The sequence below is a fragment of the Drosophila nasuta genome, chromosome 2L, assembly GCF_023558535.2.
Source record: "Drosophila nasuta strain 15112-1781.00 chromosome 2L, ASM2355853v1, whole genome shotgun sequence".
Taxonomy (NCBI): Eukaryota; Metazoa; Arthropoda; class Insecta; order Diptera; family Drosophilidae; genus Drosophila; species Drosophila nasuta.
The window spans coordinates 12,040,264-12,065,270 of record NC_083455.1 but is presented as its reverse complement, the minus strand read 5'-3'; the positions used below and the strand labels follow the sequence as shown (position 1 = coordinate 12,065,270).

At 36.0% G+C, this 25,007-nt stretch overlaps 2 protein-coding genes across 2 annotated transcripts in view; one reads left to right on the top strand and one right to left on the bottom strand.

Moving 5' to 3' along the window:
- Nucleotides 1–24,838, bottom strand: part of LOC132783512 (protein eyes shut) — a 69,902-nt gene extending 45,064 nt beyond the window's left edge. The window contains 1 exon segment of the mRNA XM_060788712.1: nt 23,960–24,838. The gene's annotated coding sequence lies outside the window, so the exon portion shown is untranslated.
- The window catches only part of LOC132783516 (MKRN2 opposite strand protein), a 71,669-nt gene that overhangs the window by 43,569 nt on the left and 3,093 nt on the right, over nt 1–25,007 (top strand). The window lies entirely within an intron of this gene.

Here is a 25,007-nt window from a genome sequence, read left to right as displayed (position 1 = left end):
AATACTTTTGCATGCAAAAAACTACAATCGGATCATTAGCTGACAATCTGACATATTTTGTACTTTATTTTATATTTTTTTAATGTGGTACTATATCGATATGCCAAATATAGCCTTCGCTATATTTTGTCATGTTTTCGGTATACTTTTAGAATAAGGTTTTGTTTAAAAGCATATTTAAAAACAATGGTTTCTTGTATAACCTTTAATCTTGAACTCGTATTTCACAGCATTTCTCATTTCATTTAATTTCGTTGCGCTTCGTTGGCGTTGCACCATGTGTCAAAATAGAATGGCAACTTGTTCGCATTTCGAATGCTAGCCATATGTGTTTGTATGAAGTACTTAGTTTTGGCCATTAAAACGAAATGGCTAGACGGAATGACTCGACCAAAGCGCACAGAATACAATACAGTGCAATGGAGCACTGCCAACGAAGAGGATAGGAGAGAGGGGGGCAAAGAACATGTGCTGGGATAAGCTGCAGCAAAAACCTAACAACTTTTTGTTTTCCAACTGCGAGTACAGAATAAATATATTTTATGTGCGACGCAAGAGTCGCGCTGGAGAGCGACAGAAAGAGGTAGAGAGAGCGAGTGAGAGAATGGGGAGAGAATGATAAGTTCAAAATTGAAACCGACGACGAACTGTGCACGTCAATTAAGGCGCAAGTAGCCAAAAAAAGCGTATGTCCAAGGCAATAAACTGGCCAGAGTCACAACAAAAGGAAGCACAAAAACAAACGAGAGACGGACGAGAGAGAAAGTGGGGAATGGAGACAGGATCAGCATAAATCCGACTTAACGTTTGCCAGCTGGCAATAAAAGTTAGCAGCCAACGGGACGTATGTGTAATGTTGCATTTGCTTGCCAACGGCGGCGAGTGGGTAATAATGCTTGGATTATGGCAATGAGTGCAATTGCAACAGCACAAGGAAGTGGTCGACAACAACAGCAACAGCAACATCAGAATCAGAAGCAGAAGCACTCGGACAATAAGAGACACAAACACGCAATCATAAAGTTAACACAATGAAAAGAGACAAGGGTGATTGAGAGGGGTTAAAGGAGGGGCAAAGGCATGTTACATATGTGGGCAATAGATCATCAACATGACGATAAGCCTGATATCCTTGTTAGCCGCAGTCCAGTTGACACACTTGCTACTGATGGTTGCTCTCATCACGTAGCCAGAGCTGAGGCAATCTATTAGGGGCACCTCGAGTGCAGAGGGGAAAGGCGAAGGCGAAAGGGAAGGGAGTGTTTGTGTGTGTTGCTGCCACAATGCTGTTGACGTCCTATAACTTTTGTGTGACATTCTCGAGTGCTTTTTGCTGTGGAGTGGCTGACGAGAAGAGGGAAGAGTGGCGAGTCGAGTGCTCGGTGCTCGGTGCTCGTTGTGGAATGCCAACAAATTGGTTACACCTGCAGCGGCAAATTTTCGGAAATTTTAACTAGCGTAGAGTGTGTGTGTGAGTGTGTGTACGAGAGTGCCCCATAAAAACCGTTGCGTTCTCCTGGCTCATGCTGAAAAGCTGTGTCGCCAGAGCATCTACGGCAGCCAAAGAAACCGAAGCAGAAGTAGAAGCACGTCCTGCCTTGGTTGCCTCTCCATTTCTCTTGCTGTTTATTTTTGTTGGCTTCCTTCGCTTTACCCTGCTATTTTTCTTTTTATGGCATTTGCACAACTGCAACTTTGTGACGGAAAGAGAGGGCGAGGGAAAAGCAACTCACGTTGGGGTCGGGGAGGTGTCATTAACGTTTGGTCCGTTTGGCTGCCCGTTGGGTGTGTCAACAAAATGTTGCAGATTTTCAGAAGTTGCCTTCCCAGTTTCAGGCATCAACTTCTGCTTCTACTTCTACTTCTGCCTCTGCCTCTGCCTCTGTTGCTCTTTTTGATGACATTAATGAATGGGCCTTGTTAGGCAAAATGTGTAATCTAGAGGGTAATTATAAGCAGGTTTATACTTCTACCAACCAGCTAGCAATATGCGAATCTCTCGCTCTTTCCCTCTCTCTCTCTCTGTGTGATGTGCCTCTGTTGAGTGACAGCTTTGAGGAGCTCTACAAGATGGCAGCAAAGCACACACAACAGCGAAATGCGAAATGTGAAATGGGGAAATGGGAAATGCAACTGGCAACTGGCAGCTGACTGTTGGGTAGGTGATGATAATGATGAATTGCGAAATGATGTCTTTTGTGCCATTATGATGAAGGGCTCAGCTCTTGGCTCAGCGTCAAAGGCAAACATATTTTTGCATTTCAAGCACTTTACCAGCCAAGCTGAAGACTACTTTTAAAATAGGTTTAAAGCTTTTGAACTCAAGCTGCTCAAAATAAGTTGTAGGTATTTAAAAAGAGCTTGACATGCATGCTTCATAATTATCAAGATCTTTTTGAAAACGAAATGAATACTAGTTATATGCATTTATATGTATAGTTGCTTGTGTCAAGGTTAAAGTCAAGCATGATATTTCAAAAAGTCTGAGAGGATTAGCTACACACTCTGGCCTTGAAGTTATGGCAAGTTACTCGACATGAATCTAATAGAGTTCAGCTTTTTATATCCGCTATCCATAAGGTAGAAGGGTATTATAACTTTGTGTAATAGACAGAAGGAGTCATCTTCGATTTGATCAGCGATGCCTTAAAATTTTAGTGGCTGTTGCTATAGAGTCTTAGTTGCTTTGATTGACAATCTGGTATATTTCGAACTCTATCGTATATTTTTGTATTTCTTCAGTATCATAATTTGGTATTTTTAAGATTAATATCGCATTTCTTTGCTTTTTTTTGCAACTTACAGTCGACCACCACTTACAGTCTGACTTGTTAAGTTATAAAAATAGTTGACAGTCATTTATAGAAAATATTTGCGTGCAATGCAGTCAAGAAAATGAAGTTGGTTGCTGTTGAAAGTGCGCAGCATGCAGCATATCAATATCTCTAGCTTTAGCTCAAAAGTAGTTGGAAATCCCTCGGGGCGATGACCATAAATATTCGGTATATTTTCATATTTTCATAGACTGAGAAATCTCAAACGCTGCAGGCAACTTTTGTATTAGCCACTGCAGCAACTGTCAACTGTCATTGAAATCCGTCGTGAACAGAAATGCAACGAAATTTTTGGGGTTTACATTTGGCTTAAAGTAGATGCAGTTGCCCAGTACTTTTAGTTCTAGTTTGTTGTTGTGTGTAGGCAATTTGTGCACATAAATTTAATTAAAATGTCATTGTTTATTATTCCGGATCTATTTTTTTGTTTAGCCAGTTTTGCATATTGTGTCTTTGAATTTATGCAAAGCGTCGACCGGCAAACAAAGTTGGCACAACAAGAGAAAGAAAAAAAACGAAACGAGTGCAAAGAATCAACTCGAAATATGCTGAGACCAAAGAATGCAAATTAGTTGAAGTATCGTTCTTCCTCTCTCTCTCTCTCTCCCTATTTTGCCTCTGTCCCTGTCTCTATGTTTCTAAGAGCTAACTTTTGACTTTGCAGAGGTACTTGAAAATGTTGTTAATTAATTCCGACAAACATTGTGTAAATATTTGAGAGCACTGTAAAGGCAAACAACGCAACATAGCGCTGCTCTTGGTACCATGCTCAGTTAATGTTGTATTGTTTGAAGACGCCCGAAAGTAGGCAACACATATTACAAATGAGTCGTAGACACGTGTGTGAGTGTGTGTGCGGCGCGTGAAAATCGATTTGCCGAAAATAAACACGCACACCACAAAATAATTAACTTGTCTGTGAAAGACATATGAGTAAATACATTTTGCCACTCTTCCTTCGACAACTACACAAATACAATTACAATTCAGACAAAGCGCTACTCGACTGAACCCCTAAGTAACCACCACCCAACTAGACTCTGGAGCGTACCTTCTACCACCAGCTCCTCTTGTCCATATAACACGTGTCTGGCAACCACTTCCGCTTGCCTTATTACGACTCGTTCTACATAGCTTTTTCTCTCTTTATGCCAACTTGCAGCATTGGGGCATTGGAGCGTGGGCGTGGCTCTGTTCTCTGTTATTGTTGTGGCTCGTTTAAATTAATTGACTTAAATCAATTTCTGACTTTGACGTATTATGCGCAATTTCTCGACCACAGTTGCCGCAAATAATTTTCATAACTCATACGCTGCATTGGACAGCAGCTCCACAGAGCTCCCGAGTCTAAGCTGACTTTGAGATACCAAACAATTGAATAATGAATGCTTTTTTTCTGCTGTACGGGGCTATGACGAAGTGCTATATGAGTGCGGAATAAATTGACAAAAGTTTTGCTTGTTCCGTATGCCGAATTCAATCAAATTATAGACCAAAAAAAAAAAGGAAGCATTGACTGTTGCTCTATGCTGTACTTGAAGTTGCTGTGTAATTTCGTTGATGTGAGCCACCGTGGAATAATTTATTAATTATACGAATTATTAAACAGCATAAAAACGCAAAGCAAACGTGATTGCTGATTGAGTAAACATGAATAATTTAACGACTAATTTCTTACACCGAATTTGGAGAGTGAATTACATAATTAAATAATTCATTAAATAAAGTTTGTCAAACATTGAATGAAATCTTAAATCGATTTTAGAGAATGAATTACTTACTTGAAAAATAAATAAATTATTTATTAAATAAAAAGTCTCAAAAATATTGCAATGTGAGGAGTATGGTATAATTTATTATTTAAAGTCTACCTACGATCAATTTTAAAACATTTTTGAAACCATTAACTGACCAACATAATTCAAAAATGGGAACACAATAACTTATTGCCACAGTAAATACTGTGATGCATTGTCGCAATTCTAGTTCGGTTTTTCTCCTGTAAGTTTTCACCAATATTTCAGTAGATTACAGCATGTATCCCTGTGTTTTCGTGCCACGCCCATGTGTCGCGTGTGGAGTGCAGAGCATTTCTTTGTCTGCTATATTTGCGAAAGTGCAGAAAGCAGCAGGACATTCGAGAGATTCTTGGGCAGCAGATATATGGCCGGCATATCCTGGCACTGCATCTGTGCCAACTGGAAGATTAAGTGCCAGCACGCGCGCTTCTCACAGCATAAACTGTGACTCGACACACACACTAACATACACTCTTATGTATATACTCTTACACATGATACAAGAAGATTGCGTATACGCCGCTTAGTACGAGGGGCTCATATTGCTTGCTCTGGTAACTTGTGCTTGGCTCTCTTAATGCGCCCATAACTGCGAGTGGCTTTCCCTTCTTCTTCTTCTTCTTCTTCTTAAATTTCCCGCTCCTTTTCTTTGCTGTGTTTCCCTCCAGCTTCGTCGTCTTGCCTTGATGGCTGACCCAACGTTTGCCTTTCGGCATTAGCATTGTTTTTTGCTCACTTCTCTCGTTTATGTTGCTTTTTTTTTGTTGCTGGTTGCCTTTGCCGTTTTCTAAATGTGTTTTAAAAGTGTTTTGAAAATTGCTTTTGATTTTCTTTACTCTTCTTTATTTGCTGCTGTGTTGCTGCTTCTTTTCGGGTTTCGGCTTCACTCTCTGCTCTCGGCTCTGCTTTGTAAATGTTATTGTTGGTCGCATGTTTTGCGTGGGGTTGCTGCTCCTCGGTTTGGTTTTGGTCAACAACATCGCAGACTCTGTGCAAACACGTTTATGTCGTTCGCTTGTCCAATATTTATTAAAGCAATCTGTTCCTTTGGATTTCTACAACAATATTTATCTTGCAATTTATGCTCAAGCATACAGATAAATGTTACTACTTGTTGTCGACTTTGTCTAGGGGACAGCTGTTTGGCAGCAATTATGCTTAGTTATTCCCATTTACGGATAACATCGCCATTGATTTGTTGCATAGGTAACCAGGGCAAAGTAATGGATTTAATATTTCGGAAATGAATGAAAATGCTTTCGAAGTTGAGCGAGCATTAAATGATGGATCGCATCAATTACTTTAGCTCAGAGAAGCTGGGTCAAGTGATTTGAGATATTCAAAAAAAAATTGGTGCCCATTGCTTTAAATCGTTTGCCCATGTTTGCCCAGGAAAAATTTTTTTTTGCCCACCCTTAGTTTCAAAATTATGAAAAATTTTTTTTTTTCGAAAATTCAAAAATTTTTTTTTTCAAAATTTTTTTGCGGAAACCGCTTTAAAATCGTTTGCCCATGTTTGCCCATCTTTTAGTTTTTCGAAAAAATTTTTCGTTTTCGAAATTTTGAATTTTGAAAAATTTTGACATTTTTTCGGCATGAATGACTCAAACTCGATCGCCCACACCTCGAAATTATGAAAACTAAAGCTACAACGGTAGCCTCAAGTGTTTTCAAGTCTGCCCATATCTCAGAATTTCAAAATTTTGAAAAATTTGAAGGTTTTCAACTTTTTTGATTGCCCATACAAATTCATCGTTTGCCCAACTTTCAAAGTCTCAAATTTTTGCCAAATTTCAAAATTTTTCAAATTTTTTGACTTTTTCAGACTGCCCATTCGCTATTTTCGTTTGCCCACCCTTTAGAATTTCAAAATTTTGCTTTATTTAAAAAATTTTCATACTTTTTTGATTTCAGCCTATGGTCCATACAAATTCATCGTTTACCCAATTTTCAAAGTCTCAAATTTATGCCAAATTTCAAAATTTTTCAAATTTTTTGACTTTTCAGACTGCCCATTCGCTATTTTCGTTTGCCCACCCTTTAGAATTTCAAAATTTTGCCGAATTCCAAAAATTTTCATACTTTTGATTTCAGCCAATGGCCCATACAAATTCATCGTTTACCCAATTTTCAAAGTCTCAAATTTTTGCCAAATTTCAAAATTTTTCAAATTTTTTGACTTTTCAGACTGCCCATTCGCTATTTTCGTTTGCCCACCCTTTAGAATTTCAAAATTTTGCTTTATTTAAAAATTTTCATACTTTTTTGATTTTAGCCTATGGCCCATACAAATTCATCGTTTGCCCAACTTTCAAAGTCTCAAATTTTTGCCAAATTTCAAAATTTTTCAAATTTTTTTGACTTTTTCAGACTGCCCATTCGCTATTTTCGTTTGCCCACCCTTTAGAATTTCAAAATTTTGCTTTATTTAAAAAATTTTCATACTTTTTTGATTTTAGCCTATGGCCCATACAAATTCATCGTTTGCCCAACTTTCAAAGTCTCAAATTTTTGCCAAATTTCAAAATTTTTCAAATTTTTGACTTTTTCAGACTGCCCATTCGCTATTTTCGTTTGCCCACCCTTTAGAATTTCAAAATTTTGCTTTATTTAAAAAATTTTCATACTTTTTTGATTTCAGCCTATGGCCCATACAAATTCATCGTTTACCCAATTTTCAAAGTCTCAAATTTTTGCCAAATTTCAAAATTTTTCAAATTTTTTTGACTTTTTCAGACTGCCCATTCGCTATTTTCGTTTGCCCACCCTTTAGAATTTCAAAATTTTGCCGAATTCCAAAAATTTTCATACTTTTTGATTTCAGCCAATGGCCCATACAAATTCATCGTTTACCCAATTTTCAAAGTCTCAAATTTTTGCCAAATTTCAAAATTTTTCAAATTTTTTTGACTTTTTCAGACTGCCCATTCGCTATTTTCGTTTGCCCACCCTTTTAGAATTTCAAAATTTTGCTTTATTTAAAAAATTTTCATACTTTTTTGATTTTAGCCTATGGCCCATACAAATTCATCGTTTGCCCAATTTTCAAAGTCTCAAATTTTTGCCAAATTTCAAAATTTTTCAAATTTTTTGACTTTTTCAGACTGCCCATTCGCTATTTTCGTTTGCCCACCCTTTTTAGAATTTCAAAATTTTGCTTTATTTAAAAAATTTTCATACTTTTTTGATTTCAGCCTATGGCCCATACAAATTCATCGTTTACCCAATTTTCAAAGTCTCAAATTTTTGCCAAATTTCAAAATTTTTCAAATTTTTTGACTTTTTAAGACTGCCCATTCGCTATTTTCGTTTGCCCACCCTTTTAGAATTTCAAAATTTTGCTTTATTTAAAAATTTTCATACTTTTTGATTTCAGCCTATGGCCCATACAAATTCATCGTTTACCCAATTTTCAAAGTCTCAAATTTTTGCCAAATTTCAAAATTTTTCAAATTTTTTTGACTTTTTCAGACTGCCCATTCGCTATTTTCGTTTGCCCACCCTTTAGAATTTCAAAATTTTGCCGAATTCCAAAAATTTTCATACTTTTTGATTTCAGCCAATGGCCCATACAAATTCATCGTTTACCCAATTTTCAAAGTCTCAAATTTTGCCAAATTTCAAAATTTTTCAAATTTTTGACTTTTTCAGACTGCCCATTCGCTATTTTCGTTTGCCCACCCTTTAGAATTTCAAAATTTTGCTTTATTTAAAAATTTTCATACTTTTTTGATTTTAGCCTATGGCCCATACAAATTCATCGTTTGCCCAACTTTCAAAGTCTCAAATTTTTGCCAAATTTCAAAATTTTTCAAATTTTTGACTTTTTCAGACTGCCCATTCGCTATTTTCGTTTGCCCACCCTTTTAGAATTTCAAAATTTTGCTTTATTTAAAAAATTTTCATACTTTTTTGATTTTAGCCTATGGCCCATACAAATTCATCGTTTGCCCAACTTTCAAAGTCTCAAATTTTTGCCAAATTTCAAAATTTTTCAAATTTTTTGACTTTTTTTTCAGACTGCCCATTCGCTATTTTCGTTTGCCCACCCTTTAGAATTTCAAAATTTTGCTTTATTTAAAAAATTTTCATACTTTTTGATTTTAGCCTATGGCCCATACAAATTCATCGTTTGCCCAACTTTCAAAGTCTCAAATTTTTGCCAAATTTCAAAATTTTTCAAATTTTTTGACTTTTAAGACTGCCCATTCGCTATTTTCGTTTGCCCACCGTTTAGAATTTCAAAATTTTGCTTTATTTAAAAATTTTCATACTTTTTGATTTCAGCCTATGGCCCATACAAATTCATCGTTTACCCAATTTTCAAAGTCTCAAATTTTTGCCAAATTTCAAAATTTTTCAAATTTTTTTGACTTTTTCAGACTGCCCATTCGCTATTTTCGTTTGCCCACCCTTTAGAATTTCAAAATTTTGCTTTATTTAAAAATTTTCATACTTTTTTGATTTTAGCCTATGGCCCATACAAATTCATCGTTTGCCCAATTTTCAAAGTCTCAAATTTTGCCAAATTTCAAAATTTTTCAAATTTTTTGACTTTTTCAGACTGCCCATTCGCTATTTTCGTTTGCCCACCCTTTTAGAATTTCAAAATTTTGCTTTATTTAAAAAATTTTCATACTTTTTTGATTTTAGCCTATGGCCCATACAAATTCATCGTTTGCCCAACTTTCAAAGTCTCAAATTTTTGCCAAATTTCAAAATTTTTCAAATTTTTTGACTTTTTCAGACTGCCCATTCGCTATTTTCGTTTGCCCACCCTTTTAGAATTTCAAAATTTTGCTTTATTTAAAAAATTTTCATACTTTTTTGATTTTAGCCTATGGCCCATACAAATTCATCGTTTGCCCAACTTTCAAAGTCTCAAATTTTTGCCAAATTTCAAAATTTTTCAAATTTTTTGACTTTTTCAGACTGCCCATTCGCTATTTTCGTTTGCCCACCCTTTAGAATTTCAAAATTTTGCTTTATTTAAAAAATTTTCATACTTTTTTGATTTTAGCCTATGGCCCATACAAATTCATCGTTTGCCCAACTTTCAAAGTCTCAAATTTTTGCCAAATTTCAAAATTTTTCAAATTTTTTGACTTTTAAGACTGCCCATTCGCTATTTTCGTTTGCCCACCCTTTTAGAATTTCAAAATTTTGCTTTATTTAAAAAATTTTCATACTTTTTTGATTTCAGCCTATGGCCCATACAAATTCATCGTTTACCCAATTTTCAAAGTCTCAAATTTTTGCCAAATTTCAAAATTTTTCAAATTTTTTTGACTTTTTCAGACTGCCCATTCGCTATTTTCGTTTGCCCACCCTTTAGAATTTCAAAATTTTGCCGAATTCCAAAAATTTTCATACTTTTGATTTCAGCCAATGGCCCATACAAATTCATCGTTTACCCAATTTTCAAAGTCTCAAATTTTTGCCAAATTTCAAAATTTTTCAAATTTTTTGACTTTTTCAGACTGCCCATTCGCTATTTTCGTTTGCCCACCCTTTAGAATTTCAAAATTTTGCTTTATTTAAAAATTTTCATACTTTTTTTGATTTTAGCCTATGGCCCATACAAATTCATCGTTTGCCCAACTTTCAAAGTCTCAAATTTTTGCCAAATTTCAAAATTTTTCAAATTTTTTGACTTTTTCAGACTGCCCATTCGCTATTTTCGTTTGCCCACCCTTTAGAATTTCAAAATTTTGCTTTATTTAAAAAATTTTCATACTTTTTGATTTTAGCCTATGGCCCATACAAATTCATCGTTTGCCCAACTTTCAAAGTCTCAAATTTTTGCCAAATTTCAAAATTTTTCAAATTTTTTGACTTTTCAGACCGCCCATTCGCTATTTTCGTTTGCCCACCCTTTAGAATTTCAAAATTTTGCCGAATTCCAAAAATTTTCATACTTTTTTGATTTCAGCCTATGGCCCATACAAATTCATCGTTTGCCCAAGTTTCAAAGTCTCAAATTTATGCCAAATTTCAAAATTTTTCAAATTTTTTGACTTTTCAGACTGCCCATTCGCTATTTTCGTTTGCCCACCCTTTAGAATTTCAAAATTTTGCTTTATTTAAAAATTTTCATACTTTTTGATTTTAGCCTATGGCCCATACAAATTCATCGTTTGCCCAACTTTCAAAGTCTCAAATTTTTGCCAAATTTCAAAATTTTTCAAATTTTTTGACTTTTCAGACTGCCCATTCGCTATTTTCGTTTGCCCACCCTTTAGAATTTCAAAATTTTGCTTTATTTAAAAATTTTCATACTTTTTGATTTTAGCCTATGGCCCATACAAATTCATCGTTTGCCCAACTTTCAAAGTCTCAAATTTTTGCCAAATTTCAAAATTTTTCAAATTTTTTGACTTTTCAGACTGCCCATTCGCTATTTTCGTTTGCCCACTCTTTAGATTTTCAAAATTTTTCAAAAAAATTTGAAAAATTTTGAAATTTGGCATAAATTTGAGACTTTGAAACTTGGGCAAACGATGAATTTGTATGGGCCATAGGCTGAAATCAAAAAGTATGAAAATTTTGGAATTCGGCAAAATTTTGAAATTCTAAAGGGTGGGCAAACGAAAATAGCGAATGGGCGGTCTGAAAAGTCAAAAAATTTGAAAAATTTTGAAATTTGGCAAAAATTTGAGACTTTGAAAGTTGGGCAAACGATGAATTTGTATGGGCCATAGGCTAAAATCAAAAGTATGAAAATTTTTAAATAAAGCAAAATTTTGAAATTCTAAAGGGTGGGCAAACGAAAATAGCGAATGGGCAGTCTGAAAAGTCAAAAAATTTGAAAAATTTTGAAATTTGGCAAAAATTTGAGACTTTGAAAATTGGGTAAACGATGAATTTGTATGGGCCATTGGCTGAAATCAAAAGTATGAAAATTTTTGAATTCGGCAAAATTTTGAAATTCTAAAGGGTGGGCAAACGAAAATAGCGAATGGGCAGTCTGAAAAGTCAAAAAATTTGAAAAATTTTGAAATTTGGCAAAAATTTGAGACTTTGAAAATTGTAAACGATGAATTTGTATGGGCCATAGGCTGAAATCAAAAGTATGAAAATTTTTAAATAAAGCAAAATTTTGAAATTCTAAAGGGTGGGCAAACGAAAATAGCGAATGGGCAGTCTGAAAAGTCAAAAAATTTGAAAAATTTTGAAATTTGGCAAAAATTTGAGACTTTGAAAATTGGGCAAACGATGAATTTGTATGGGCCATAGGCTAAAATCAAAAGTATGAAAATTTTTTAAATAAAGCAAAATTTTGAAATTCTAAAGGGTGGGCAAACGAAAATAGCGAATGGGCAGTCTGAAAAGTCAAAAATTTGAAAAATTTTGAAATTTGGCAAAAATTTGAGACTTTGAAAATTGGGCAAACGATGAATTTGTATGGGCCATAGGCTAAAATCAAAAAGTATGAAAATTTTTAAATAAAGCAAAATTTTGAAATTCTAAAGGGTGGGCAAACGAAAATAGCGAATGGGCAGTCTGAAAAGTCAAAAAAATTTGAAAAATTTTGAAATTTGGCAAAAATTTGAGACTTTGAAAGTTGGGCAAACGATGAATTTGTATGGGCAATCAAAAGTTGAAAACCTTCAAATTTTTCAAAATTTTGAAATTCTGAGATATGGGCAGACTTGAAAACACTTGAGGCTACCGTTGTAGCTTTAGTTTTCATAATTTCGAGGTGTGGGCGATCGAGTTTGAGTCATTCATGCCGAAAAAATGTCAAAATTTTTCAAAATTCAAAATTTCGAAAACGAAAAATTTTTTCGAAAAACTAAAAGATGGGCAAACATGGGCAAACGATTTTAAAGCGGTTTCCGCAAAAAAATTTTGAAAAAAAAAATTTTTGAATTTTCGAAAAAAAAAAATTTTTCATAATTTTGAAACTAAGGGTGGGCAAAAAAAAATTTTTCCTGGGCAAACATGGGCAAACGATTTAAAGCAATGGGCACCAATTTTTTTTTGAATATCTCAAATCACTTGACCCAGCTTCTCTGAGCTAATTACTTTGGCATGCGTAAAGTGAAATGGCAAATGGCATCTTATTAAATTGTCTACCAAAAGGGAAAGGTATTGAAATATGATTGAAATTATTATTCCGAAGTCAATTCAATTTGGGAGCAAAGTTCACTTTACTTTTAATTGTTATTTGTCTATCAAAAGGGAAAGTATTAAATTATTTTTAAAATGTAATTGAAATAATAATTCTGAAATCAATTCAATTGAAGAAAAAGGTTCACTTTAACTTCAGACGTCTATAAATATCCTTAAAATGCCTTTTAAAATTGTGCTCTCTTTTAATTGCTATTTTCAGTCCAATTATTTATCGTGAGTTGCCAGTTCTGAAATTATTTTTGTTTATGAAAGCTGACTGGAATTTGATAAATGTCTTTGATAAGTTTGCTGTTTACTCAATTGTTGTTGTTTTTTTCTCAAGGAATTTTCATTTTTGGTCTCTCGCAAATGCACAAACAATCGTTAATCTTCGACAAGGCGAAAGAAACGAAAATAATACAAGTTGTTTACAGTAAAGATTCGTTGGCATTGCCCAATTGTTTCCTATGCTCGTATTTCACCGCCTTTTCGGATATTTACCTCTCTTATATTTCTTTTTATACCCGCTACCAATATGGTAGAGGGGTTTTATAGCTTTGTGCCTGCAGGAAATGTATGCAACAGTCAGAAGGAGGCATAAAGTATATAACATATATTATATTAAGTCTGTCCGTATGAACTACAGAGACTACAAAAGATAGAGATATACTTTTTTTTAACAGCACTTTTTATGTTTGCACTCGGATCAAAAAAGGCTTACTTCAATCGGGTCTTAGTTGCTTGGCTGAGAATTCGGTATATTTTGTACACTATGGTATATTTTAAATGAAGTTCACAATGCGTATCGCGTATCTCACAGTCGTGCACACTCGTTTGCAGCTTTCTTACTTCTTTGTTTGTTGCTATTTTCATTTTCCTTTTGCTTTTTTCGGTTGTTAAGATGGCCAAGCACTTTAACGAATTATGTGAGGCTCTTTATTTATCAAAAATCAATAAGTGCACACTGCCTCCTACTCGGAGTAGGGAATATATGCGAGGTACGTGGAAAATGTTTTGCTAGCAACAGTATTTGGGGTAAAGTCTCTACTTCGTACTTTCTGAGCTCACCGCAAAATCGTGCCGCAAAACACAATAAAATGCCAACGCAACCGCACACAAAATGTAGCATAAAACAGCATAAAGTACGGCTTCGGCCTACAGGCTCCAAGGCAATTCTCGTCTGGCAGAGGGAGTGGAGAGTGGGTCGGAGGGGGGGCGTGGCCACAATCGGTTGGGATAGGCGATATGGTAACGGCTACAGCATGGATACATCGATTATACAAGGCACACAGCAAACTGGGCGACGATTACAACCAGTGTTTCCTTCAGTTTCAGTTCCAGTCTATGCTGTGTTTGTGTGTGTGTGTGCGATGGTGTGTGTTGTTCTGCCAAAATGTTGCCTCAACATGATTTCAGATAATTTCTTTTTTGCAGTCGTGTTGGTTTTTATCATTTTAAATGGCAAAATATACCCACCATCAGCTTTTGTTTATTATTGTTTGCATATTTTGGGCGCATGTTTGTTTTTGTCAGCCGTGTGCACATATTTTTGTGGTGCACTGTGTGTGATATGCAATTTACAATTGACAAAGTAAATTAGCTTAATTTATATGCAGCTTTATAAATTGCAATTTAGTTTAATGCATGTACATACAACGAGGTCTTATTCCAGTTAACGAGTTCGCCCACATTACGTGTTGATTTTTATAATTTTAATGCGTAAATTGGACAAATAAAGTGTTTTTCGTAATACATTTTCCATTACACGCGCGTTGAAAGAGCATTTCATAATCATTATTAATAAATATTATTCATGACTTATTTTAATAATATCATTTTAATTGAGAATGTTTGCCTTGGGGTCAGTTTTGATTTATGACTCAATTTAACCATAATAAAAAACTTTTACGAAAGAATTTCTCACTTTCTATAATTTATATTATCAATTTTCTTTTGCAAAGAGTTCCGAAAACTTTCATGTTAGTTCTTGGTTAAATTGACTAAGAGTTGTTAAGCTTGAATATTAAATAAACAAAATGCTTATTTCAACTCTGTGTTTAAAAACATAATGAGACAAGGATGTCAGACCGCAAATCCAAATGTATTATCAAATTAATTATAAAAAAATGAGCTTAGGATGCTTGCTGTTAATTTGGATGAAACATATTTGCCACATTGTTGCTAAATCTGTGAAATGTTAAAAATGTGCAAAATTAAAAACAGCCGCAATTAAGTTTCTTTTTAATGACATTTTAAATGAGCGCTCTAAATATTTTTAATTACTCGACTATTTCCAATAAGCTGCCAATTAATGTTAATTTACGCTCGCCTTCGCTTTCGAGGGTCGCGCTCTGCGTTTAAGGTCGCCGAGGAGGAGGAGGAGGCGGAAGTGTGGGAGTCTGGTCGGGATTGAGGCGTGGAGCGTTGGTTGGCGGCCACGCCCTAATTGCAATATTTTCAACTGATTAAGCGACATCACGTAGCTGCAATTAAATTAGCTTACAAAGTGCGCACTGCTCTGATGAAAAACCATTTTGGGGAAAGTCAAGCATTTAACTTTGTTGTCGTTGTTGTTGTTGCTGCTGTGGCTGTTGTTGTTGTTGTTGTGGGGCAACAACATAAAAATAAAATGCGCTCAAAGGAATTGGCTGGCGAGTAACGCGATGAGGCAAGTTAATTAAGAGTTGGCCAAAAGCAAAGATGGCTGAGGGACGCAACTTCAGCGACAGCGACATAAAACCGCCAACAGTGTTTTTGTTGTTGTTGTTACTGTTGCTGTTGCTGTTGCTGCTAGTGGCTGCTGTCAGCAGCTGACCAAATGAAGAGCTGACTGGACCGGGCAAACGCTTTTGTGTGTGTCTGTGGCCCCAGAGTCGGTTGAAGGGCAGGCCAATGTTGCACATCGCTCTGCGCTCGGAAGTTAACGCTGAGGAGACTCCACCTCGTATACGTATTCTCGTGTAGGCACCGTTAACCGCATGTTCTGGGTCTGCTCTTGCATGGCGAGAATTGTGGTTTGAGTGACTGAGTGTGTCTGTTGCTGCTGCTCCTGCTGCTGATGGCAGCGACTGCTTTTGACTTTGATGATGTTGGCAGTTGGTTCGCGGCTTGTTGCAGTTGTTGTCAATTGCCATTGGACTTGTTATTGTAAAGTGCCAATTGAACGCGGTCTCCCTAGATACACTTTCACATACGTATGCGTAGTTAGTGTCCTTTGAGCTATTAAGGTTTGTTTATTGCAACTCTGTTTACTTCAGATTCAAGCAAATCTACTCTTAATTAGCAGTAGAATCATTGAAAGTAGACAATTTTAATGGTTATGGCTATTAGTTTAATATATATACATATAGTATGTATACTGCATTATATTGTATGTGGTTATTAATGAATATTCATATATTAAATTAACTGTTTATTAAATAATGGTATAAAAAATCAAATAAGAAAACTACCCGCTATGTATTTTTAATGAAAGCAAAATAATTCGGTATTAATTTTAAAATATACCAAATTAGGTTAGGTTAGGTTGGACCGGCCGACCCTGCTAGGGGCGAAGCATAGATCAGTAAAGGTCCATAGCTGTACCGAATATACCAAATTGATATACCGCGAAAATACTAATATGCTATATATAATATATTGAAATAGTACCATAGAGTGCAAAACATACTAGATTGCCAAAGCTAGGACTATTAAAGAATTAGTGTTACTTCAGTATTCATTTAAAAATAATGTAAACTTATTTGCAGAGGAGACAAACGAAAGTTTATCTTGTTATATTTTAGAATTATTCTTTAAAATGTTCCCAATTTATTATGTTATAAATATTACTTTATGCCAAGCATTAAATAATTCATATCAAAGTGTTTGGTGTCAAATATTCGCACTTTAACTTTTCGTAGTATTTCCAAGCAGAAAAATATAAAGCATACTTTCCAGCGCGTGCATAACATATATTTTTATGCTAATAATAAGAATGCAAATTCAAGCGACTATGAAATATATGTATATATAGAAAGATATGAAGAACATTTGCTAGAGCTTGCACCATAAATTGAATGCCACAGAAGTATTCAATGTAGAGGTCGCTTTTTGGCACTTCCCACATGGGCACTTGGCACAATCGAAAAGAAGAAGGCGCAGAAGGCGTCTTTTACGATTATTTAATAAAGTCATATAACTGGTGGCTGGACCTCATGCGGTGCTGGTCATAAATAACGATAACTTTATGCGTTTTTATTATACGCAGCATTTTATGAGATACAAATACAAAGCATGCGACGAGAGATACAAGATACAAGATACAAATGTATCTCGTCGAAGGCAACAAAGTTTAGTTGGTTGGTAACTTGATACACTTTCACTTCTCGTATGAGCTCTCTGTGCCCATTTAAGGTCGCTGGCAATAAATAAGCGACTTATGTGTGTGCCACACACACACAACTGCACACTCACTCACACACCCACACACACTCATATGCACCTGCTCACACTTTTGCTACAGTTGCCAATAGCAAGTATTTGGGTTAGTAATGCCATTTACGAGCCAAAATCGCCGCATAAAAAGAAATGCATAAAAAACGAGCTTTGTTTACATTTCTTTCTCTCTTTCTCTTGTTGTTGTTGTTCTTTTATTTCTCTGTGTTGTTGTTGTTGGTGGCAAACAAATCCGTCTCCAATGTAAGCCGCAAAAAGCCAGAGAAATATGCTCTGGAATACGTCGGTGCGCAGAGTATCTTACGAAAGAAAAGAACCTCAACCAAATGGTCTATAGAATATGCAGAGACACAGCAACAGAGACAGCGACCGAGTGACAGACCGAGCGAAGGTCTATTTAACTAACTGTGCATAATTCATAATTTAATTAAGAATCCAGCGAAATGAAAAAAGTTACACGAGGGACACATAGACACACGCTCTATGCGCGAGTGTGTGTGTGTGTGTTTGGTTGCTTGTTGTTGGCTGAGAAGCCCCGCCACAGCTGTGTTGGCCATGTTTGGTTTACGTTTTACCCTTGTGTCTGGCAACAGCACGAGAGCACGAGCAAGAGAGAGCAAAGAGAAAGCAGCGAGGGGGGAGTCAAGAATTTGTGTGGCAAATTCTGAAATGGCCAATGCTGCTGCTGTTGCTGTTGCTGCTGCTGCTGCAGGGCCGTAAGTCAACCGACGCGTCAAGCAAATCTGGCCACCCAAGTGCCAAGATTGTTGCGTGCGTGTGTGTGCCCCTCTCCCTCCCTCCACTTCTCTTCCTCTCTCTGTGTGTGCACTAAATACGAGAAGTCGAAGTAAACTCACAGATTTAATGGCAGGTGCCAGAAATCTTGAGGGCGTTTCAATTTCAGTTGAATTAATGGCAGCTGTACCAGCCATATATGAACCAGAGGGGTGAGTCAGAGGGGCAGTCGCCGCTGGGGGAAGGATAAGTAATTGCTTGGGGTATTAGTGCATTTAAAGTAGAGATGATGTTCTTCACTCACGTAAGTTATGAGGGGTTTTTCTCTTAGTGGCAGCAACAGCTGCTGTCCCAAATTTTTTCTGAAATACTTTGCTAAAGCTGTGAGAAATATATTTGTGCGATAAATACATTATACAAATTAATATTACGCCTAAATTCATATATTATATCAAGCAGCCAGTGCACAGTCCATTAAGTTGATTTGCTAAAGTAGTTTCGATATATGAATGTTCGAACAGCTGAAGTAAAAGCATTTCAACACTTTTTTATTGATTGAAATAACTAGCGTAGCATTGGAATTTTTTGTTGTTGTATATTTTCAATGTCTTTATTCGAATTTGGACTCAAACTATCAACATATTTGTAGTGCAAATGATATTAATCCATCCAGTACTATTTTTTCTCTAAAGTTGAATGCAGTATTTTATACAAAATAAATAACAATTTGGTTTTTCCAATTACTATAAATTAAAGAATATGTTTTGTAGTTCTTTTTGATTTTTTTTGCCAATTTTACGGTATACAAAAAAAAAAATAAATAAAAATCATTCAGAATGACTTAAATATTATCAGAAAATTACAAAAATAATTATGAATGGCTTTGACTTTTTCAATTTCATTTTTAGTTGCTTCTTTCTACGTTTCTTAACGCTTAAATAAAATAATATTTTTAAGTAATTAAAAAGCTTATTTTCTTTGCTCACTATAAAAAAGGAAATCGCATTAAAACTCAGTTTTATTCATTTTTTTAAGCTATCCTTTTCTTTATTCAATGCAGTGGAGTATTCTATATTTAAACACTTGAAGTTCTCGAAGCACGCAGCGAATATCTTTTTCTTTTTTTTTTTCTTGATAAACTCGCCCTTATCAATCGCTTAGACAGTTCTGACTATGGCCATTGAAGAAGTGTCCAAAAAGTTTTAAGCAACTTTAATAAAATTACATATAAATTGATGAGCTCTTAAAGCTCGAAAGTTTCACAAGAGAAGGAACACGTTGCTCGGTTGGGGTACGAAATGCCGCTTGATGCGCCCGCTGAAGCTACGCACAAGTGATAACTCAATGAGAACAAGGCCTAAACTAAATTAGGTGCTTTGCAAAGATGCAGAAGAGGTCGACAACGGGGGGCGGGCGCAAGATAATGTGAGCTTTAAATTTGAAATTTAACATGATTTAAACAACAGCAGCGGCGGCGGCAACAACAACAACAACAACAATGACAAAGCAATGAGGATTCTACAAGCAATCTAAGCACGTTGAGTGGCTGAGTGTGCCTGCTATGCGTGTGTGTATGGGTGTGTTGTTTGTTTGCTGGTGTGCAAATGTGCGACCAACTTGAAATGAGTGTGCCGCCGAAGCAACAACAACGACAGCAACGACAACAATGCGTTGTTCAGTGCGGAAGCGGAAACTTCAAAGCGTTCGCACACTCTCTGGCTTTCAGTGTGGTAGCTGCCCAGCTTGTGGGCGCGTGTGGGCGTGGCATGTCGCAGTCCCCTCAGTCAGTATTCTCTATGGTCATGTGTGTGTGTGTGTGCGAGTGTAGCATACATTTGAGCGCACCTGAGCGCGTTTGTGTCTCTGAATTAATTCGTATTCCAGCCTCTTCTGCTCAAGCAGTTGCTTTGGGACTCAACTGGAACACTGTGGGAGCAGTTCGCAGGCAACTTTGTTGTCAATTTGGCTTATTTCATTTGTTCCCTTTGTTTTTGTTGTAATTTATTTGAGCGCACCAAGTTGCAGACACCTGCAGTCAGCCAAGCAGCAACACAAAAACAAGCAAACAGAAGGAAGTACGACAATATACAAAAGGAAGCGAGGCAACTAAAAGCGCGCAGATGACAATAAAAATTTTGAGCAATTTTAGCTGCCGGTTATTGTTGACATCGTAGCACAACACGCAACGCAACGCAATGTTCTTAAGGTCCTTCGCTTCGCTATGTTTTGTTGTCTTGGCAGCCAATTGCTCTGACGCTCTTATGCTGTTGTTACTTTTGGCATTTGCCATTTACCGTTTTCAATTTTCAGTTTGGCAAAATCTTTGCAGTTTTTATTGCCATAAGCGGGGTATTAAAACTTGGTCATCAAACTGCAAATATTTTGTATTATTTGTTGCAGCTTTTTGTTCTGATTTTGCCATTTAACCAAGTAAAGTTCTTTGAAAGGGTAAAGTGTTTAAAACTCTTGTAATAAACGATACTTTTAAAGTATGTGAAAAGGTATACAAATTCAATTTAATGGTAGTATTTTTAGAATATTTTGAGAGCTTACAATATTTCTTAAACATTTGTCATATTTCAGATACTATTAGAGCACGTTTCAAATTTAAAAAAAAACATCTCTACAAAAAGTTTGTACTCTTTAGTATATTTTGAATATAGTACTATATCAATATACTATAATCTTTGGTATAGTCTAGTATTTTATGGTGTATTAATTTGGTATATTTTTATATTTTATATAATACTATCCATATACTAAATGCAGCTTTTGGTATATTTTAGTATTTTGTGGTATATTCATTTATAATAATACCGCACTGTTTTGTTTTAATTCAAAATGGGTAGCTTTCTTAGCTTTCGAATTAAACAAGTTAAGGGAATACATATTGAATCTTATTTCCGCAATCAAAATTGTTGTTTACATTTTCTTTGAGAGCATTACGCATTCGTTGTTCTCAAAAGCGACGCTCTTGCCTTTGTTGTGCCGCGTTTATTGTTTGACTTTTGTCGCAGCATGTGTCAAAGGGTTTTCAGCCCAATTCTCACTTCCTGTTGCTCCAACTCAACTTCAGCTACGTGTTTTTTTTTTGTCGTTTTTATTTTTATATGTGCTTTGCATTTTTTATATAGTACGTCTGCTTTTTTGGCTGAATGTTTCATTAGGTTCTCTTCTGCCAATGTGCATAATAAATATTTGATTTCAGAATTTTGCGCACTTTTGCGACGATGTCTTCGTTGACTTCTTTTTTAATCTTGGCCAAAATGTTGCTGCTGTAGTTGTCCCTGTATGCGTGTGTTAAGGGCACTCATTAAATTCACTAAAATGCGTAAGCTGAGTTTTTTTATTTTTGTTGCTTGGTTGTATTCTCTACTCTTGACTTTCTGAAGCTGCTGCCTTTTTCATGTTTTCACTGGGCAAACAATTCTGCTGTTTTCTTTTCACATTTTTTTTGTAAAGTCCTGCACCAAAAAGGATGCAAGTTGTAATTTCATTTCTGACAACTGTTCACCCAAGTATCCAACATCACCCATGTGTGTGTGAGTGTGTGTGTATGTGTGTTGAAAGAGGAGTGTGTTTGATTCACAAGTCGCAAACAACATTGAGATAAAGTTTGTTTGGATTTCTTAGCTTCGCTTCCTTAAAATTCTTGTTTGTTATTCCTGTTGCTCTACCGTTGTTGTAACGGCAACCCAGCCAAAAGGAATTGCACAGAAAAAATATAGCAAAGAGAAATACGAAAAAAAAAATTAAGGCTGCACTGTGTCCTTGTCATATCCTTTATTGCATTTGTTTTGCCGCTTGTTTGCTTCGCTTTTTATACTTTTATACTCTTTCAAGGATCATTTTCACATTGTCACGAACTCCCAAGCAGATTGGAGTACAAATTATTGAGGAAATTAGATTGATAAGAGACGATAAAAGGTTATTCCTGTGGAATTTCTATAAATATTCGTTCAACTTATTAATACTTTTAATACAATATTTCATTTTAGAAATATTTACTTAGTCTTGAAATAATTTACAAAATTGCTCTTTGACGAAATTCCTAGACATGCGAATTTCCTAAACTAATATCACTTGTTACTTTATTTAAAATATAATCCATTTACTCCCTACTGAGATTAGAGTGTCTAAACGTCGTTATGTCACATATACAAAGTTGGGTTTATCCAGCTTTTTTATTGTCACAATTGCTGCTCGCAAGGAGTCGAGTGTGTCAAGTGCTCTAAATGAAATTTCTCAAATATATATTTGTGCCGTTATATTTGTCGATGTTGTTGTTGTTGTTGTTGCTTTATTGTTTGCTTTACTTTTTACCTCCTTTACTTACATAAGTACGTCTGGGTTTTTTCGCATTTGCCTAAAGTAAAACAAATTGAACTTTTCACTTTGCATTTGTCATGAAGCAGCAGCAGCTGTTGGAAATCTTAAAATTTTGGCATAAAAACAAATTTAATTTACAGAATCAACAAGAAAGCAAATTCCTTGACACAAACAAAAATCTTCGAAATAAACAAGTGAATATTTTGTGTTATTAATTTCGCTCGACTCTAAATAACATAAACCAATATGTGAAGTGTTTTTATTTGCTGCTGCCAGCAAATTGCTTGTCGAATCTCGGATTTCGAATTTCAATTTGTGTTATTCGTTCAATTAAAAAACAGTTTTCTATGCAATTTGCAAATTGATTCATCAAATACCGGTAGTTTATTAAAAATTGTTTGTATTTGGTTGGGAAAGAAAAACACAGACTAAAATTTTGATGTTATGGAAAACAATTTATAAACTGCAGACAATAATAATCACAAGCAAACATCTGACTAATACATTTTGAAGTTAAACGAGTTAAATGAAAATTTCAGATATATGTATTTGTTTTAATTATCGGTTTTAGCTAGTAAACATTTTGATTTACCCCAAGTCATGTTTAAATTCCAACTTTGAACAAACTCGACATTTTTTTTGGTTCAAATGTTGCTTGATTATCCAATTAAATAAATACAATTTCGCTTGGCTTCTTAAGCAATTTTAATTATAACCTGTTTGTTTGACAAATTATTGCTTTCTTATGCATGAAATGCGTTAAAGTGGGTTAAACTGCTATACCAAGAGTTTTGTTCTTGGTTATTTCTTAAGTCCGACACTAAATCGACATTAAATTGTTATTATAATTTATTATGGAAATCGAACCAAAAGTGAAATTTACAAATCGGCAATCTGCTTAGGCAAATCTTTAAAGCGTCGCAATCTCATCTTATCACATCTCGCATTCGTTTTGCATCTCCCAAGTTGGCCACTTAATTTGCATTTAAAATAAATATATCTTGCGGCAAAAAGTTTCGAGCACCCTTGTGCGGCATCTTGTAAATTTGTTTTTGTCTTCTGTCTGGAAACTAACAAATTTGTCGAGCATTTTCTATCGACTCCGTGCAACAACCCATATCAAAAAACTGTTCACTTAATCTGTCATCTTTTCCGTAGTAAGAACTGAGGATGAGTTTGAGGTTTGTTTAGGAAATTGCCACGCCCATTGAGGCGCATTAATTGACACAGAAAAGAGAAATGTGATGGGCTGTCAGACATATAGACAGAGAGAGAGAGATAGAGAGATAAAGCAACTCAAAGCCATCAACTTATTCAACTAATTTCTTGGCAATTTCTTTAATTTAATTCTTGGATATTTTCGTTTCGTTTTGCTGGTTTTCTTTATACATTTTTATTGTTTTTGTTGTGGCTGCTGGCCAAGTTTTGATATCTTTCTGCGATAAAAACCAAAATGTCACATTTAACTTTTGTGACAACGTTGACAACGTTGGCAAAAGGCAAGATGCAAAAAGCTAAATGGTAAATGGTAAAAGCCAAAAACATCAACCGCAAACAACGAGGAGGCAACCGCAAAAGTTTGCCAGCGAATCAGTTAACGCCTTTTGCATTACTGTTGACTTGGCCTATTAAAAATGAGTTTACGCTTTATCAGCTGCTATAAAATTGTAGTAGTCGTACATATGTATGTCTGTATGTTTGTGTACCTACCAAATCGGTTTGGGTCATTATCCTTGTGTTATCCTTGTGGGTGTGTGTGGGTCCGTTTTTTCGGCACCTCATCGATTAGCCAAGTGTTGCCATGCAACAAAGGCGGCCACTTGCCAGCAGCAGCGACACACACACTCTCTCCCGATGGCGGCGAGGTGGACTCGGAGGCGGAGGCGAAGGCGGAGAAGGACAATGCGAGGAAACCGCACAAACTATACACATACAAACAAAGACACACACTCACGGGGGGAACTATGCACACGCGGAACCGGTGGAGGGTTTTGTTGTTGGGTAACTCTTGCCAGGAACCGAGAAGGACCACAACGTGGTTGACACACACTCACTACTGACTCACACAAACAACAACTAAATGTTGCACGTCACTTGGCGACGAGGACAACGGCGACGACCACGACGACAACGGCGATGACGACGACAGAGATAGAAATAGCGATAGCGAGCGAGAGAGCGTCAGCGTGAGCGAGATGGACGACGTATTTAAGTTCAAGTCCGAGTTGTGTTTATGTTTGCGTTTTGGCAGGATAATGCGGCGTGTACTATATCCTGTGATAGCCAAAAACGATATCCTTGATACTTAATGGCAATTGACAGTTTCGACAGGCAGCTACGAGATGCTGCAACTAAATCCTTTTCGTTTCTTGTCATGCGTTGCACACTTCACACTACTCAACTGCAGTTTCTTGCGATACGAAAATGATGATTATGCTGCTGATAATGATGACGATAATAATTGTGATCAGGGCGATGTGTGTGTGTTGCTTGGATTTCACAATGCGACACTATGTGTTTTGCCAAACAGTTTGTTGCCACTTGCGACAACAACACGACCGTCTGCTCGCACGGCTCGCCGTCAACTGGTTCCGCCTCGAGCTTCGGGCCACACACGTTGTTGCACGAGGCAGCTGAGGCAGCAGCAGAAGCGGCAGCAAAGGTTTTTTTTTGTTTTTGGGAAATTGCTCGATGCCTGCAAGTTTTCACCACAATGCAACTCGAGGGCTGTTCTCTCTCGCAAACTGCTTTCACTCTC